The sequence below is a fragment of the Homalodisca vitripennis genome, chromosome 3 (genome assembly GCF_021130785.1).
Source record: "Homalodisca vitripennis isolate AUS2020 chromosome 3, UT_GWSS_2.1, whole genome shotgun sequence".
In the NCBI taxonomy this organism is placed as follows: domain Eukaryota; kingdom Metazoa; phylum Arthropoda; class Insecta; order Hemiptera; family Cicadellidae; genus Homalodisca; species Homalodisca vitripennis.
This window is the reverse complement of record NC_060209.1, coordinates 69,533,641-69,552,641: the sequence shown is the minus strand read 5'-3', so window position 1 is coordinate 69,552,641 and position 19,001 is coordinate 69,533,641. Positions and strand designations below refer to the sequence as shown.

The window sequence follows — 19,001 nt, the reverse complement described above, 5'->3', positions numbered from 1 at the left end:
ATTCAATTTTAAATCTGAAATTTTGATTATCTAGAGTTTAATTCCAATGATACCACATAGCTTCTGAAATATGAAAATTGCCTTTATATTACATTTAAGAGAATCCTAATTAGTTTATTTTGTGGCATGTAGTGGTGAAAGTAAATGGTAGATGTATTAGAAGTGGCAATACAATTTAGTTGTTTAATAACAATTTCTGATAAAAAGCATTCACTTTCCGCAATGACAAATCTTGGAAATGAACCACCCACTTCCAAAGTTACTTGTTTAAGTAAAGTGAATGTCAAAACATTGTTTATTAAATTGTTGTTAATAACAGAAATAGCACAACATTTTATGATGTAAATTTACATGGTAAATATTATGACAAAAAATATGATAAATGTTTAAACTCTTTGAGTGCATCAGAGGAAAAATTGAGTGACAAAGAGATTCAATTAAAAACAATGTTGTATATCATATGGGAGAAATGCCAAGTAATAATTAGTGGTATCACAGGGCTTCAGGGGAAAATTAATTTTTTAATATTTTTTATGGTATTTTTGTGAAAATGGTATCAAAATGTTTGTACTGAAATGTACAAGAAAATAGCATAAAGCGAATAAAACAACAGAAAAAAAAATATATATATGTGTGTGTTACACAAAAATTGAAAAATATATATAAATATACTTTTTTTTACTTTTGATGTTTTTTAAAGAAATTAAATACAAAACTTATACTTTTTTAACACATTCATTCATTATAATGTTAAATGTTGAAACAAATTATTGTAAAATTTGTTCTAGGAACACAATACACAGTTACATAACAGTTTTTTAAATTATGTACATAATAAAAAAATCATTTTTGCAATAGTCCTACCAGTAGTCTACAACACACTAAAACAGTCAGTGAACAACGCATTGTGTACTCACATTTCTCTTGTTTCATATCTCAAATATGTAGTCTTCATACTTATTTTGATTTTTCCAAATAGTATATATACTATATATAGGCATAAAAGACAGACAATATTTTGTATACGTGTTTGGGAAACTACGTTAAAAGGGCTCTGTAACATCGAGCCAAGACTTTTTAAAATTACAAATTATATGTCACATAATCCTAATTGAACTTAAAATATAAAACATAAATACAAGATTGTGAATTAAGAAGGCCACTAAAACATAAAATTAATTAAATTGGAATTAACTTTAATTTTATGAATACTTACTACAAATTAATTGGTGTTGTCACTATTGAGTTTCATATTGTATGGACACACAAAATAGCAATTAATGTGATTAACATGTTCACAACGACGTGTACCTCATATGGTGAACTTTCACAACTGCCCTTGTGCTATTGTAAAGCACGTTTTGTGCCCGATGAGGTACACGTTGCTATGCATTTTCGTATTGTGTTTTTATTGTTTGCATATCTTGGTGGTTTGTTAAATTTGATCCTGCGCTTATATAAATACCTCAGACTATCGTGTACCCTGTTAGCGCATGATTGCTTAATTTTTAGGGTAAATTTATTTTTGTAAGTACCCCTTGGGGTACACGGAGAAAAATTTTAAAAAACATATTAAAATAATTTTTTTTGTGCAAAGTTGTAAAGTTTACATACTTTTCCTGTTATGCTTAGACGTTTAACATACAAAAACTGATTACAGTTTTTTGCCATTATTATAGAAAAATTCTATGGCAAATAAAAAAATCCGGAAAAACCGTTGTCATGAACGTGTTAATAAATGTGTAAATACGCTTACAAATCACCACTTGAATAGACATGAAACAAATGACTTCACAGATTCTACAATAACAATTACTAAATTATGTTAACAATTAATTATTTTTGAACATGTTTCAACCAATAAAATCATACCTATTTAATATAACAAAATGTTATTATTCTTTAGATGAAAATCACTTTTATTAAGAAAGAATTTAGTCTTTTATAAACCTGAAAAGTATGATTGTAATGGCATTAGTTACATCTATATTAAATTTTAAAAAGGATTCTATTTTTATTTTGTAAAAAAACACAACAGTAACAACTATAGGGCTAAAAAATGCCTTCAGATAAATTAGGTCACCAAGAAGTCTGTGATAAATTAAAATGCATAAAATCATTTACTTCAGCATAAAAAAAGAAAATATGCACATTTTATTTTGAAATATTTTAGTCACAAAATTATATTTTAGGTTTCTATTTTCTATAAGTGAAACTTTTTAACATAAAAATTAGTAAACATCTTGAGGCATCTGTCAAACAGTGTGTATAGAAGGAAATGAAGATGTTACATTTGATATTATGCTTGGTGATTTTTAAACCTCTCAAACATTCATTAAAAAATAAATTTTCCTTTGGATGGAAATTTACTGTATATTTACTATACTTTTTATTTATATTTACTGGCCTCTTTACATCCAATACATTAAATGCATCCATTAATAGATTACTCTTACTGTTTCAACTCTATTGTTTTCAATACCCCTCCATCTTATTTTCTTTTTTACTACCACTATTATGCTTCATGCCCATTGTCTTTTTTTTCTTTCAATGCCTTTCTTGAGATTTTTCATCTCTTTCTAACTTTTGTCTTTTTAGGAGATATGTTATAACAACAAAAATGGAGAAAAATTTAAGTACATTTTAAATACTTTAATACATAAACATCAGTTGGACATTATAACGATTTAAAATCTTAAAAACAAGAAACAAAGAGGCAGTACGGAAATAATAACCATTTATGTTAACTGAAGTTATTAGAAAGTCACTTTGTGATGTGCCTTTATAATATGCTTCATGTGTTATGTCTTGACAATGTATAGACTGTACCATTTATTTATTAACTAGTTTAATTCATGGAAATGTTTTACATTCCTGAATTATATATATATTGCTCCCGGCGGAGCAAGTACTTTTTGTGATTCAATGTTTGTTGGAGTTGAATAAGGTTATTGCCATTTTTATATATACATATATATATATATATATCGTTTCACTGTGACTTGGTTATTACACAATTAATATTATGTACAAATTATGCATTACTATGTATTCTATTAAATTCAAGTACAATAAATAATAAGTAAGTCTATTTTAATTTACTCTGATCTTTGCACTTTTAGTTCCATAGTTGATTTTTCCTGGTATCCCGATCAAGATAAAATACTCATATATACATATACAGAACAGAGAAGCCTATTTTTGTCAAAAGACTTCTTTTAAGTATATAGAAAAAGTGAAATTGTAAACTTGTCTTTAATATAACATTACAGTACTAATCAAGAATTGCATACTTGATTTTGCTAAAATATACAATTAAAAGTATATTTTAATACAATTTTTAATCTTTTTTTTCTTAATTTCTTATCTAGACATTTTCTTATTCTATGCTAAACAGCAGTTGCAGAAAAGGTTGATATAAGAAGTGATGTTACTATGAAGCTTACTCTATGCTTTCAAGACTATAATAAATGTAAACAAATTGAAAATTGTGGTTAAATCAATTTTAATAACATAATTAATTAATTAACTATGTTTACACAGAAACTTTTATTACATTTACAGGCTCTAGAAGTAAATTCAACCCTCTACCAATAAAAAAAACTTAAATTCGCAACAAAAAATTTATGCATATTAAGCAATATAAAAATTGTTGTACCTTTTAAGTTGGACCAATCAATACATATCTATTTTAATTCATTGAAATCAGTTAAGTGGTTTCAAATATTAGCATAAAGCACCAACATCGTGGCATGAGATTTATATATATATATATATATATATATATATATATATATATATATATATATATAAAAAGATGAGGTTAAGTAAAGACGAATAAACCTTAAATATAAATAAAAGTATTTTTCACCCTAATATTAATTTCAAGAGAGACTGATGAACAAAAAGTATTCGCTCTGCCGGAGCTCGAACCCGGACCTCTTACATACCACATAAGAATGCTGACCACAACTGCACAGAACCCTTTTTTGTCCATCAATTCTTTTTTATTTGGCTCTATTCTGACATACATATTTAAATAAACAGACAATATATTCGAAAGGCACATGTTAGTTTATTTTATTAATGGCTTCTTACATCATAACAGTTATATATTGTTTTCTGAAAACTCTACAGTTGGTTTAGTTCAATCTTTACAGGTTTCTACTGACATGAGTAAATATATCCCCCGGTGGGAGTTCATATGATAAGTAAACATGATCTCCAATAAGCTGTAGCAATGTGAAACAATATAATATATTTCAGTAACAATTTATAGTAAAAAATTATAAGATATTAAAAAAATGTTATATATTTTAATGTAATAAATTATTATTTCAAATAGATGTTTGTGATAATAGGAAAAATACAATACATTGGGCAGTACAGAACATACAATGTGTTTAAATTAACTGTGATCAATATTTCTTCATTGACTAGTGAGGATGTTTTATTTTAATTTACTCATTATTTATTAAAAAAACTAAAAATCAAACGACTTATTAAAAAAAGATTGCAATTGCTTTTTATTATAATTCATGCTCTCACACAGTTGTACTTAATAGTCAAAACATTGCCAGTAAAACAAAACAACCCACATTGTCTGTAAACAACAGTGTAGAGCAATGAGAACAGAGAAAATAAATACAAACAGGACAATCGACAAAGAGAAACAAAATTTTATAAAAACACAAAGTGTATACTGTTAAACACCTTTGTGTTAATTATTGGCATCTGAATATTACAAAACAATAAAACTATAATTGCGAACATCTCTTACATCGAATGTCAGGCATTTTATTTCAGCTACGTCAGAGTTCAACAAACAAACGTCAAACTTTTAAACAACACTAAACACACCTGACATGTCAGATGTAAGGGTTAAAATCGTCCACACTTTGCTCTATGTGTGATCCAAAAGAATTTTGATACTTTTACCTCTAGATTGGCAGTGTGCATCCATACATAACTTAATCTCCAAAGATAAAAACTTGCTATTTGGGTTATACGAGCATATATTAGTTCCTTCTTCAATTTTTCTGTATTTCCTACACTGCAAACTGTATTTCTACATAATTTATCTCTGCGATATTAAGACACTAAAGAATCTTGGTCTTTGGTTATTCAATTGCTAGATCTTAATATCTAAGAGTTCTAATACCACTGAGTTGTCAATCTTTGGACTTTGGCTTGGTTGCCAACAAATCTGAATTTCTAGCCTTTCAAAGATTTAAGTTCTTCATTCCTTCTCTCTTTTGCAATTAAGGTTTAAAAGCTAAGGTCCTGCATTCTAAAACCTCTCCAGTAGCTATAGCTTCCATTTTTCACATTCACCAAAATCTCTCTGGACACTTTAGTAATATGTTAATTTTCTTTCCCATATTTTGAGATTCCCTTCGGAAGCTGACACAGCCTCCATGAAGACACGGGATCCTGGACATTGTTAATATGAGTTCCAATATTTTGGTACTTCAATGCTCTACAGTAATGTTCTAAATTGCTACATTGTGTGTGTAATACATGCTTCCCAATGTCTCTTCCTTAGTATATTCCATGATTATTCAAACTTGTTCATTAATCCCAAAGACCCAAATACATTACATTTGACAGGTAAATACGAGAATGTCTATTCAGATAATTAACTTGATTTGATCTTTTTAGAATTCTCTTTAGTCTACATTCAATTCATCAGAGATAGAAAACCTTGTTACATATTTTGTTGCATCCACTGTAGTTTAATGGTAACAAGAAAATGCTTTAACTTTGACAGTTTTATTTACTATTTTGTTTACTACATACCGTTATTCCATGCCCAATATACACAATGTTGAATATTAATTCAATTCTAGTTAAGGCTAATTTAAATTATAAAATATTTTACCAAAACAATTCAGAAAATATTTGGTTTAATGGTTCTGAGATCAGTGTTAGACAAATTCAGCTTGTTAATTAAATGTACTTAAGAATAAATACTTAAGTTACAAGCTTTGTCTTCAAATGTTGTAAATGGCATATTATTATTTCATACAACAGGATTTTTTCAAAGATTACTTTTAGTATTAAGTATTTTAATGTCATGTATCCATCAATCTATTTATCGTTAGCAGTGATGTCTTGTGATAATTAACAAATCTTTGTAAAAATTGAAATGGCCATTTTATAAGGAAATTAGAAGGTTAGTTCATTGTTGGAAATAATCAGATTTATGGATTGTAGCCTCAGAGAAAGCAAATACACTAGAAGCCTTGTGGTTGCCACGAAACAAATAGTTGTCAAAAATTGACATAAGGCCTAATCCTAGATGCACTGAGGACTCATGAATCTAATTAGTCACTAACACTGAGATGCCCGTTCTAGGAAATAAAAACTGACATTTTCTGTAAAACTACCCTACTTCATTTATGAATCCAATAGTACCAATCAAAATCGTTTTGGAAATTCCTGGAACAAATGTCAATTTGAAACAGTTAATGGAACATCTTTGGGAGCCAATGAGAGGAAGTCCCAAAACCAAAGCCTCTTTTTACATCAATACTGGGTGAAATGCTATAATCCATAGATTTGAAGCAAAAGATAAACATCTATGAATAAATGTTAACACAAGATAGTTATTAGATGGCCTTTCAGACAAGGGGGTGGAACTAAGGCAGTAATTGTTCCTCAAAAAGATGTTTTATACTGTGTAAAACCACCAGTGTGTGTATGTATGTATGTATGTATGTATGTGTGTGTGTGTGTGTGTGTGTGTGCACGCGCGTGTGCGTGTATATGTGATTTCCACCAGGAGTAGTTCCAAACTGTCACAGGGCAAGCATTGATTTCCATACAACTACCACACATTTTATAAATTTGAATGAACGGTTTTTTGAACAACTTTTAATTCAGAACAATTATTTAGTTCCCATCTACTCCTTTAGTAGAGCTCCAAGCCCAGACAACTTTTCAAATACAACAACTGAAAGTATCAGTTAAACGCAAGTCTAACAAAAATAGCACGGATTTTAATAATAATTTGTAAAAATACTAAACACATGTGTAACCAAGGAAAACTATGGGCAGCTTCGTAGTGGAGTTAAATGGATCAACCCATTTTCTATACTTCTAGGTTCCTGGAGTTTTAACAAAATTGACATGAACATTCTGTGAAACACTAAGGAAATTTATTGCCTTTGGATAAAAGATGGAGGAACCTCTAGGAGTATTGATATGAATACATAGCTTCAAGCAGCCAAGCAGTCAAAAAGTTAAAGGTTTGAAACTCACTAAGATTAGAATTTTATGTATGCTAAATAAATCTTGATAATAGAAGTTTACAGAGGTCAGGAACCCACCAACCCTCTTCTATGGGGAGCTGAATATTCCAGATCTCACAACCTCCTAGAGGATGAAATAATCAGTAATCCCTAAACTTCTACAAGCCAGGAGCTCCAGAGGCTAGAATCGCTCATACGCCAGTAGCCTCTGATGGTCTTAGGCTTCTAGAAGCAGGAAATTCCCAGAGGCCATAAATTCTATAAGCATATAATTCTAAAAATTATAAGCTTTCAGAAATCAGCAAATCAGGTTTCAGATACTGAAAGCTTCTAAAGGATAGAGATTCACAGACACCAGAAGTTATCATATATTAGGCTGAAGAGCTTCCAGAGGCTATGAATTTTAAGAGGACAGATATTTTTTAATGCGGCGATAGGATCTCCCTGTAACCAAAATAATTCTGGTGTTGAATGATTCAAGGAATTTAAGTTTTCATAATCTGTAATATTCTATAGGACTGAAGCCTCTTCAGAAGAGAAGCTCTCAAATACCAACAGTTCTATGAGGTTGGGAACACAAAGGTAAGATGTTGCAATAGACCGGATGTTTAAAGGAATCAAATGAAGTTCCATTTTTTTCCAGAGGTGTTAGTATTTCTAAGAGGGCAGATGAAACCAAACACAAAACTATCCTAGAGAGATCATAGTGTCTTATAGACCCCAAATCGTTCACTGCCTGGGTAATTAAAACAGCTAAATGTCTTATGATATCCAATAGCAGTTATGGCCAGTGAAACCAAAGATTTTTTTCATTTCTATTACAGTTTTATAAATTTTGTAATACATGTTTTAGTTTTTAAAATGTTCACTAAATTATTGATTTTACCCTCAAACAATAATATTAAACACGGTATTTATGATTTAAAATCCAAACAAAATATACAGACAAAAGAACAAGTTATTACTTATTTATGTAAGCTCTTGTATAGAAAAATGTTTGTTATTTATATTTACTTTATAACTACATTTAATTATGAGAAAAACTGCTCCAAAAGTTTATAGCATATGTACACAAAAGAACATCATAAAAAATTATCCAATCTATATTAAGTTCTACTTAAAATTTATTAAATGTTTAGTAACTTTTCTCCACGATAGTAATTTCAATATTTAACCAAAGACAGTGCCTTTTCTTTATTATTGATTTTACTATAATAATATATGTTCTAATGATTAACTCTCTCAAACATGTACTTTTACCATCTGGAAGTTTAGTTCTCACACGGTTGTACTTTACAGTCCTCTATTGACTTTATCATGTATGTATTCACACATCCATCACAATATCCATACTCGGCTCATTGACTTTTCTTTTGGGCTCAACATCCATAACTTTTCAAACGATCTGAACAACCTGAAAACCAACCAGAATAAAACAATAAAGATAAAAAAACTTTGTGTTTTCTATTTAACTGTGAATAAATACAATAAGTTCAGCTGTTTACGTTTTAATTTTAACAACCAGAAAAATTTAGGTATATTCTACTGAAGTAGAGATCTGATGCTAGAGGTGGCAAACACGAAAACAATGAATTACTTTATTTTATCCAACGCCCAGGTTAGGCATATTTTTGATTAAATTATCTTTCTAAAGATGTCAATAAATGCATTAGTTGAAATTCTTCCATATCATTAAACTAGAAAATAGATAAATTTTCATACTGATGTCTTTTAATACTTTTATATAGCATTGCAGCATTTTTCAGAAACTCTAAATAATTGCTAAAAAATAAACTGAGATAAAATAGGATGACGCCAACAGTGTATTTTCACATTAATAGATTAAAATATGTAACAGATAAAATTTGAATTGGCATAGTAAATTACAGACATATACATTTCCCAGTGTATTACATAGATTCTATGTATATCTTTGACATGTGGATTCATATTGCATAGTCGATTATACAAATCTGTTTCAATTACTTAAATAATTCAAAGTGTATGATTATTTTTCATTGTTTTTATCTTTAACTTTGTGTCATATATTCCTAACATAATACTTAGTTAATGAGTACGAAATTTGTTGAGATTAAATGTACTGTATATGAATCGATACCAATTTTTAGTCGTCTATTGTGGGAATTAAGAGATTCGCATAATTACGAGAATGTGGGTCTTTAAACAATCACTGTTCGTAATGAAAAAAATTATTATTTCCAAAAAAAAAGTCAACTACATTAAACAAAAGTGTACAGCTTCTGATTTGAGGTTATGTCAACAATGAAGTGCAAATTACAACAAGAGATTGAAAGAATATGCAGCTGATTGTCTATAGATGACTGAATAATATAAAGAAAGCTTCCAGAGGTACATTATCATCAGTAGCAAAATAACATTCACCGATCTAGACATGGGCCTACCAAGGTGAAAAACATTGAGACAAATACACCAAAATGAATCTTGAAAGTAGAAAAATTATAAATAAAAACAATCATATACCTGAGACCAAGAACCGAAATCTGTAGAAAACAGACAATATACCACTAAAAAACACACATATAAGGACTTAAGGAACATATACCAGTAAATTGTGTTTTAGTTTTTGTGTCATATAATGATAGAAAATATTTTAAATCATGCTATCTTATTGCTATATTACCTAAAAAAGGTAGAAATATCAACATTTCAGTCGCCACAAACATGTTCAAATATATAATTTTATTTATATTATTATATAAAAATCTCATGTAATGTGTCTGTGTTTGTGTTAACCACTACTGAACCGACGGTTCTGAAATTTTAAATGGAAATTCTTAAGGACCCTGGTTAACATAGACCTATTTCTATTTCAAAAATCCTTCCGGGCTAAGTCCCACTGGATGGAAAACTTCATTATCCATTATATTTAAGGACTTGGCTTAATCAGCAGGTCATTAAAATTATGTGCTTCAACTGTCAAATTCAAGAAGAACAAAATAATTTATACACATTTAAACGGGAGAAAATCCATGTTTGTTAAAGTCAGTTACACTTTACAAATGTTACGTGAACAAGCTTTTCTTTGTTCGGGTTTGTTTTTATTGGGATTTTAATCAACTACAGTAAAATGTCATCATAGTGTATTAACTGAAAAGCTAAGGATTTTGACTTTAGTCTCCCTTTAGACTTACGATTTCTCCACACTGGCCAAAAATAATTCAATTGTTACTGGTATCATTGAAGCTATCCAATAAAGGATCATAAAATACTGGAGAGAAAGTCAAGAAATTTGTGAGGTTTCACTCTCTGTATGAAAACAGTTTCACTCTCTGACTTCTGAACTCTGATCTTTAAACTTAAATCTAGAATGGATCAAGAGCTTAGAATATCTTTCAGTGACTATCACTTATCTCAGGATTGTTTGAAATGCCATTTAAAAAGAATATGCTCATAGGTCCATGTTTTTCAAAATGAAATTGTATGTGAAGTGGCGGGTAATTACTAGTAATTAATATAAATGGAATATCTTTCATTATCTCTGAATTGACTTTTGAATTAAATTTATTAGTACATTTATTTTTCATTGCACAAATGGATTGAGGTTTATTTCCCCCTATAGATGATAAATTGCTATTAAACTCAAATGACAAAACTCTTGATTTATTTATAAAAGTTTATAAATTCTTTTCAAAACATACCAGATATAGAGAATCTACTGCTTTCATTTATTTATTTATTTGAGTTATGGCGTGGATTAACTGAAAATTGAGAATTGATTCCCAACTTTTAATTCTCAGTGAATAGTCCTCACTGAAAATCCATATGCTATTGTTAACCTCCTCGAAGCCTCACAAAAGCTAATCCTTCTCATTCAAATCTGACGTTTAATTACATTTTTATTATTAAACTGCAGTACATAGGAAGATTTGACTGAGTCATAAGCTATCAACAATGTAACATGAAATGAAAAAATTTTTGTATTACATGTCAACTATTCAAAGTAGTTGCAATAAACAAAAAAAATAAATTACTTAAATTTTCTAACCTAAACCACAAGATAAACACATACTTTTACAAGAAGTTTAAGCCGTAACATTTATAAGTACTTACTTAGAATTTATTTCAATTATAAAGAAACAATAAGTTATTATTGTTAGAATACTTGCTAACCTTTCTACCAGAATTCATTATTACTACGAGGGTCAGTCAAATATAAACAAGACTTTTAACTTATATGTTTATTAAAGCTAAACAATACAATAGACAATAAACAATAGACAATAGACAATAGACAATGTACTTTATTTGCAACAATCATAGAGAATGGCATTAGCGTCAAAAATATAACATCACATTATAAGAACAAATATTAGTTGTGTCAATATTATTACATGTTTATGTCAAAAGTTCTCCAAGATAAAAATTCATTTATGGAATAGAATGGGTGTTTCAACAGCCAGGTCTTTAATGTTTTCTTTATGTTTTCTTGGGACTTGATGTCAGCAGGCAGGCAGTTGAACAACTTTGCTCCCATATAGGATGGCTTTTCTTCAAATTGAGCAGAATGGTGTTGGGGAAGAGCGAAGTCTGCAGCATAGCGAGTGTTGTGTTGGTGTACGTCATGGCCACGGGTGAAGTTATTCTCATGGGCATAAGTTATTACACTGAGTATATAGAGTGATACTACAGTTAGAATTGAGTGATCAACAAAAGCAGCTCTACAACTGTCTCTAGACTGCAACCCAGCTAGTGTTCGTATGCACTTCTTTTGTAAGATTAGGGTTCTTTGTATATTTGACGAACTAGATATACCCCAAACTAAAATACCATACCGAAGATGTGTTTCAAAAAGTGCATAATAAGCAGTTTTTGCCGTCTGCACATCACTAATTGTCTTTATTCTTCGGATTACATAAAGTCCAGAACTTAGCTTCCTGCAGAGACTGTCAACATGAGAGGTCCAATTAAGACTTGTGTCAATTATAACACCTAGATACTTGGCAGCTTCTACTCTATCTATGTTAGGTAGAGTTCCCGCTTCAAGCTTTCGTCTTCCCATTATTAAATGTTGCGATTTTGTTTCATTTAGTACCAGGCTGTTCTGATGGCAGTACTGAGTGGCTACATTCAGTGCTATGTACGTTGACACTTCAAGTGGCTCTGTTTCCTTGTTACTTAATAAAAGCACAGTATCATCCGCGTACATAATAGTGGTAGCAAATTCTTGCAGATACTTAGGCAGGTCATTTGTAAAAAGTACAAATAAAACAGGCCCCAATACAGAGCCTTGAGGTACGCCTCTCGAGTTTGTTAGCAGGCTAGATCTCACCGAACGAGTCATACCATTGTCCGAATGAACCAGCTGAACCAGTTGTTGTCTATCAGTCAAATAGCTGTCAAACCAACTCGCTGAAATTCCAGAAATTCCAAGAGCTTTCAGTTTTGTTAGGAGTTGTTTATGATCAAGGCTGTCAAATGCTTTACTAAAGTCTAATAAAACAGATGCACAGGTATTGCCATTTTCAAGTTGATCAATAATGTGTTCTATTAGACTAACTATAGCGGTTGATGTAGAACGTCCTTTGATAAAACCATGTTGCTGACTAGTTAGTAAATTATTTTCCAGGAGGTGAGTAATAAGACGAGTCAGGGCCACCTTTTCAAAAACTTTAGATATTGTTGATATCAGCGATATTGGTCGATAATTACTAGCATCAGAGGTGCTACCCTGCTTGAAAAGGGGAATAACCTTCGCCAATTTAAGCCTTGTTGGAAACCTCCCTTCTGCGAATGATCGGTTTATCAGTAGAGTTATTGGGTCCGTCAGTTCCATTACACAAAATTTTAGCAGCTTCGAAGATACCAAGTCAATTCCATAAGAACATTTTGTTTTTAAAGAAGATATGATCTTTATTACTTCGTCTGAAGTGGTAGGAAAGAGTGTTAAGGGTGGAACATTATTCTGAGCAGTTACAAGTAGGGGTGGTTTTGGATTAGCCTCTAGAGCCTTGTCTGCCGCTGTAACAAACCTAGAATTTAGGTAATCAGCGATCTGGGTAGAGTCAGTAATTTTCCCTAATACCGGATCCATTAATTCCTTCGGACTATGTGATATTTTTGTTTTCCTTTCATTATTTACTACTGCCCATAAGGCCTTTGACTTATTTTCTGCATGAAGAATTTTGTCTGTTATTTCTTTACGCCTTAACTCTTTAAGTCTTAAATCATAGGCTTTCTTTTTAGAGGCAGTGTCTTGCTTATGAATCAATTGACCAGTAGTGTTGTATACAATCTGTGCTTGTAAAAAAACTTTACGTAGTCTTTCAGCCTCAGCATCTGTTATTTTATTTCTCCTTTTTCCTTTTACTCTAGATTTTTTTAGTGGGCAAGCAGAATTTATTATCATTCCCAAGGTGTTACTAAACAAATTGTAGGCTGTGTCTGCATCTATAGCAGTAATCAGATCTTCCCATGATTCTTGTTGTAGTTTTATTTTAATGTCCCTCATGTTCCTTTCAGAAAATTGTCGTTTTTCAGTCATCTGGGCTGTTGGTTTTACCTGCTGGTGGTGTAGCATACAGAGCTGTGCCGTATGGTCAGAGATCCCCTCATCCAAAACTTCCACTGTTATTGTTTCATCTTCTACATTAGTACACACACAATCTATTGATGATTGTGAAAAAGGTGTTATGCGAGTGGATGGAAGAGAAATTCTGAACATTCCACAGCTTCTCATTATATCCTCCAACAGCATGTTGTCTCTGTTAACGTTTAGGCAGTCTATGTTGATGTCCCCCATAACAATTATCGGACACCTCCATATCGGTACCACTTGTATGCATTGGGATATAATCTCAAGGGATTCCTCTAGGTTGCCTTGGTTTCTATAAATACCTGCAATGTACAGACACCGATCCTGAAGTTTTATTCTTATAAGGGCCATTTCACAAACCATCTCTACACTCTTCACTTCAATAGAGATTGGATCAATTAGAGTTATTAGTGAGTTTTTGCAGAAAATACCCACACCTCCTTTTTTATGAAACTGCCGACAGAAATCAGCAATCAAAGTATAATCAGTCAGGTTAGTATTGTGCAGCTGGTCATTGCTCAGACCATGCTCAGTGAGGATTAGAATATCAGGCTCAAGTCGTTGAAGAAGATGAGTTATTATGTCAATTTTGTTGCTGAGCCTGTCAACGTTTTGGTGTAGAATTTTTAAGTGTTCCTTGTTCAATTGGGGTATGGTAAAGCTGTTTTCATTTTGAGATTGCTGAGGCCGGTCTTGTCTAAAAAATATTTGTGCTGTTCATCTTCTGCTCGTGGTGGGCTCCGCTGGCCTGATTCAGATGGAGATTGTTGGCTTATAGGAGGCCGGGAATTGAACGTGAATGAATTAGATTCAATGCAATCAGCATTCGGCAATTGATTGTTTGTCATGATCGAAATGTAGTAATCAATGTTTGTGGTGTAGAACTCTTCTATACTCTCATCTTTAGTTCGTGATCTTGCATTCATCGGAGGCTTTATTACTGAGGCTTTAGCGACTCCGTGTGTGTCTAAAACGGACGTCACCTGTAAGGTGTTACCAATGTTCAGTCCTGTGGATGCTTTAGCATTATTGTTACACATCTCAAATCCTTCTAAATTACCCATGTTGTGGTTTTTATATTTTTGAGCTTGGAGAGACACACTAAAGAGGTTCTTTCCCTTTGCGTCCCGTCTAACTCCTGATTTCCTTTTGTTCCCTGAGGTAGACTTATTCAGGGTAGAATCTAGAGGATCATCTTTATGTTTGCATTGTTGAGTAGATTTAGATGCTATAAAGTTAGTAGGTAGGATTCTTCCAGACTCATTTAGATGAAGGTGAGTGTTGTCTAGAAGTGCTGACATTTGTTGCTCCAGTTGGTCTTGCCTCCTCTTAAGGATTAGCATCTCTGAGTTCACTGACAAGGATTGTGGTGCAGGTGGAGGGGTGACTTCTATGGAGGTTTGGGTGGAGGTGTTTATTATTGCTTCCAGACTTTTAAACTTTTCTTCCATGGCATTATGGCTGTTTTTTAAGAGTCCGATTTCCAAGAGAACTGAGGGGAAGGTATTATTTGTTTGATAGTCAGGGGCCAATGTTTGAGTTCCTGTAGTCCTGAGCCTCCTGTCAGTTTTTTCAGGTGTCTGTTGCTGCAGTGTCATAATTGTACTCTCTAATTCTTCAATCTTATTTTCATAGTCTTTAATAAGTTCGATCTGTTTCCCGTCATGGTCCTCAAAAATAGTTTGTGCTTCAACCACATACAGTTTTTCCTTGGTCAACTGTGCTTCGAGCTCGGATATCTTTTCTTGGAGCCTTTCCATATGTGCGACATACTTTCCTTCGCAGTTTTCTAACTCCTCTACTTTGGCTTCTAGACTATTCAGTTTGTCTTGGAGTCTACGATTTTCATTTTTTAAGTAGTTGTTTTCCTGGAGTAAAGCGGATCCGATTTTGGCGGCTACTATCAAGCTTTCCTCGCTACTCTGTGTGTCACATTCTGTCAGACTTTTTTCGAGTTCTTGGAGTGAGTTGCTTAAGGGGTTAAGTTCAGAGTTGCTGTTTATATGGGGTTTAGTTTGAGGGAGGTCCTGTGAGACAGACTCCGCCATTACTAGGGCTTCATTAAATTTTTTGTTTTTAAAATTGTTGGTTTTTTGTTTCCCATGTATGTGCTTGTATTCTGTGTATAGGCATATGTCATTTTGTCTGATAATGGCGGTGGTGTCTTCCCCAAAAAATGTAACTGTGTATTTCATAGTTTTGTTGTTTTCTGTAATTTCTTTTATTTGTGCTGGCCAGTAGGGGTAACCTTTAATTTTGGCAAAGACTAAAGTGCCAACTTGATATAGAGAATTATTGTGTGTTGCCATCTTGATTAGAGGTGGGGCAGATTGATTAAATTCCAATAAATAAAGGTATTAAGGTCCTTCAGTAATTGGTGTGCTACTAGCAGTGAGCACATGTGCTGTTGTTGCGTCCACAACTTCAAGGCACTGCTTGATTCCAGTTCAATGATTACATGTTACTGCTTTTCTACATAGTCTCCCTCAACTCTCACACACTTTTCCCAGCGTGAGGATAGCTTATGGATCCCTTCTTCATAAAAGATTTGAGGTTGTGTCTTGAACCAATTGCACACAAATTCCTGTACTTCCTCATCACTTTCAAAACGGTTTCCACCAAGTGCTTCTTTGAGAGGACCAAAGAGGTGAAAGTCACATGGAGACAAATCTGGGCTGTAGGGAGGATGTTCCAATGTTTCCCAATGAATTTGGCGTAATTTCTCTTGGGTCAAGGCAGCTGTGTGAGGCCTAGCATTGTCATGAAGCAAAATAATATCTCTGATTGGCTGATTACGCCTTTTGTTCCGAGAGGCTGCTTTTGCTTGCTCAAGAAGTTGACAGTAATAAGCAGCGTTCACAGTACTACGTTCGTGTAAAAATTCAATAAGCAAAACGCCTTTGCAGTTAAAAAAGATGGTGGCAAGAACTTTCCCAGCAGACAACCGTGTTTTGGCTTTCACAGGGCGAGTTTCGTCTTTCCTTCGCCACTCCATTGACGCCATTTTGGATTCAGGGGTGTAGTGATGGACCCACGTTTCATCACAGGTTATTATGCGATTTAAAAAACCATTCCCCTCTCTCTCAAGCCGATTCAAAAGCCTTTGGCAAATGTCTCTCCGGGTTTGTTTTTGATCGAGAGTCAGAAGCCGAGGGACCCACCTTGCACAAATTTCCCGAAAACCCAGATGCTCTGTGACGATGGAATGCACACTACCATGACTAATTTCCACTTCACTGGCAATTTCATCTATTGTTAAGAGTCGATCATTTTCAAGAAGTTCACGAACAGCACAAATGTTCTGATTAGTCAACCTTGGACGCCTATTGTGACTTTCATTTTCAACTGTTTCACGTCCGCCTTTGAACTTTTTAACCCAATCGTACACTTGAGAACGTGATAAAGTCTTATCCCCAAACTGAGTTGTCAGTCAAACAAAAATTTCACTTGGTTTAACACCTTCGTTTGTCAAGAACTTAATAATAATTCGTTGCGCAACTGCAGGTACAACCTCTTGTTCAGACATGGCTACAATGACAAACAAAACAGCACTGAGAACGCATTGTTGCAGCTTTCCCCCTCCCCCAGGCTGCCCCCTACCACTACTGCAACATGGCTACCTGCTACAACCTGGACGTTGGGTATAGTAATAAAAGTCCTGTTTATATTTGACTGACCCTCGTAGTATCTAAAATTAATAAACAAAGCAAGATACTTAAAGGAGAGAAAACAAATTGAAAGAATGGTTAAATTGATTTGCTTTATAATGGTAGTCTGCAGTGGATATGTAGCAGGTATGTAGCAATATGCAACAACATAATAACACATTTGAAATGATTTAAATTAACATACATATTTATTTAAATGCCATTATATGTGATCTTAGAACAATTAATAAAGTTGATTAAAAGATATGTAAAGATCCAAGAAAATTATTCATTCAAACAAAACCACAATTTAAATAATATCTGACCACTTTATTACTGTCTAAAACTTGTATACTAATTAAATTCAAAATGGGCTATATTTTCAATAAAGGGACAAAACTACCAGTAGGATCACTTGAGATACAAAGAACTACAAAATTTAAGTAAACATTATAAATAACATAAACCTCTATATTTATTCAAATTTCTTATTAAAACAACTCCAATCAAACCACAGTAAAATTATTCTGTAAAAACTAATGATCAATGGAGCCAAAAAACCCATGTGTACACGAATTATATTGTAAACATAAAGTATTTATAAATTCAGTGGAATTTAGAGAAATTTTTTTTCAAAAATTCACTGATATACAATAAAATCTGAGCGCAAACTACCCTGTGGACTAGGCTAAAGACCTAAATTATAAGTTTATTACACAACTCCATTATTGGCCAGTCTTCATAAACTATAAACAAATATAAAAATGTTATACTTGTATTGACATTGTCTAAGGATATTTGCAGTTTTGTTAGTTGTCCTTAGAAACCATGTTACACTTAATCGACAAAAATAAAATTATGACAAAGGTGTTTTTATTAAGTAATTGAAAATTATTGTAACTTTTAAAGCAAATTTTATCCTTAATAATTAAAAAGTGTAATAGACAATTCAAAATAATTTTTGGTGTTAAGACATTTAATGATAAAATATTTACAGTTCTTTAAAAATTATATTAATTAATATTTAATTAAGGGATTAAAAGTGAAGTGATTTTAAGCTTTGTACTGGTAAAATATTTCTTGACTTTGTGCATTTGGCAATAGAAGGGAAAACTTTTGTTTAACAGTGTAATTAATAATTTTACCATGTGGTCTTGTAAAAATAAATGCAACATTTGTAGTTGTATGTACACTCAAAAGAAGAATTTCACTGTTAACATTAAAAGGAAATAAATGAAACAATATTACATCTTAACAACATAATGATGTTGTTACATCACAGACCCATTCTTCTAAAGCTTAGTAAACAAAATACTCTTTAATAAGAAAAATCAATAACACATTTTTAATGTATTTTTACCCTTTATAATTTTTAAGGTTTAATAAAAAAATGTTTAAAATATATTTTGGTATTTATGTTTGTACTCAAAAATCAACCTTTTCTCAAAATCAACTCTACATTTTGGGTTAAGGTGCTATTTAAAAGTGACAGAGATGATCAGTTTCTAATGAAACTGATCACTATAT

General features: G+C 32.0%; 1 protein-coding gene across 2 annotated transcripts in view; it reads right to left on the bottom strand.

Moving 5' to 3' along the window:
* Positions 1 to 19,001, bottom strand: part of LOC124357052 (RNA-binding protein 42-like) — an 82,403-nt gene that overhangs the window by 8,271 nt on the left and 55,131 nt on the right. Inside the window, exon 6 of one of the 2 annotated variants that reach the window (XR_006921917.1) lies at positions 8,514 to 8,667. The exons of the other annotated variant lie outside the window; for it this stretch is intronic. The gene's annotated coding sequence lies outside the window, so the exon portion shown is untranslated. The remainder of the gene's footprint in view (positions 1 to 8,513; positions 8,668 to 19,001) is intronic. 2 annotated transcript variants of the gene reach the window in all.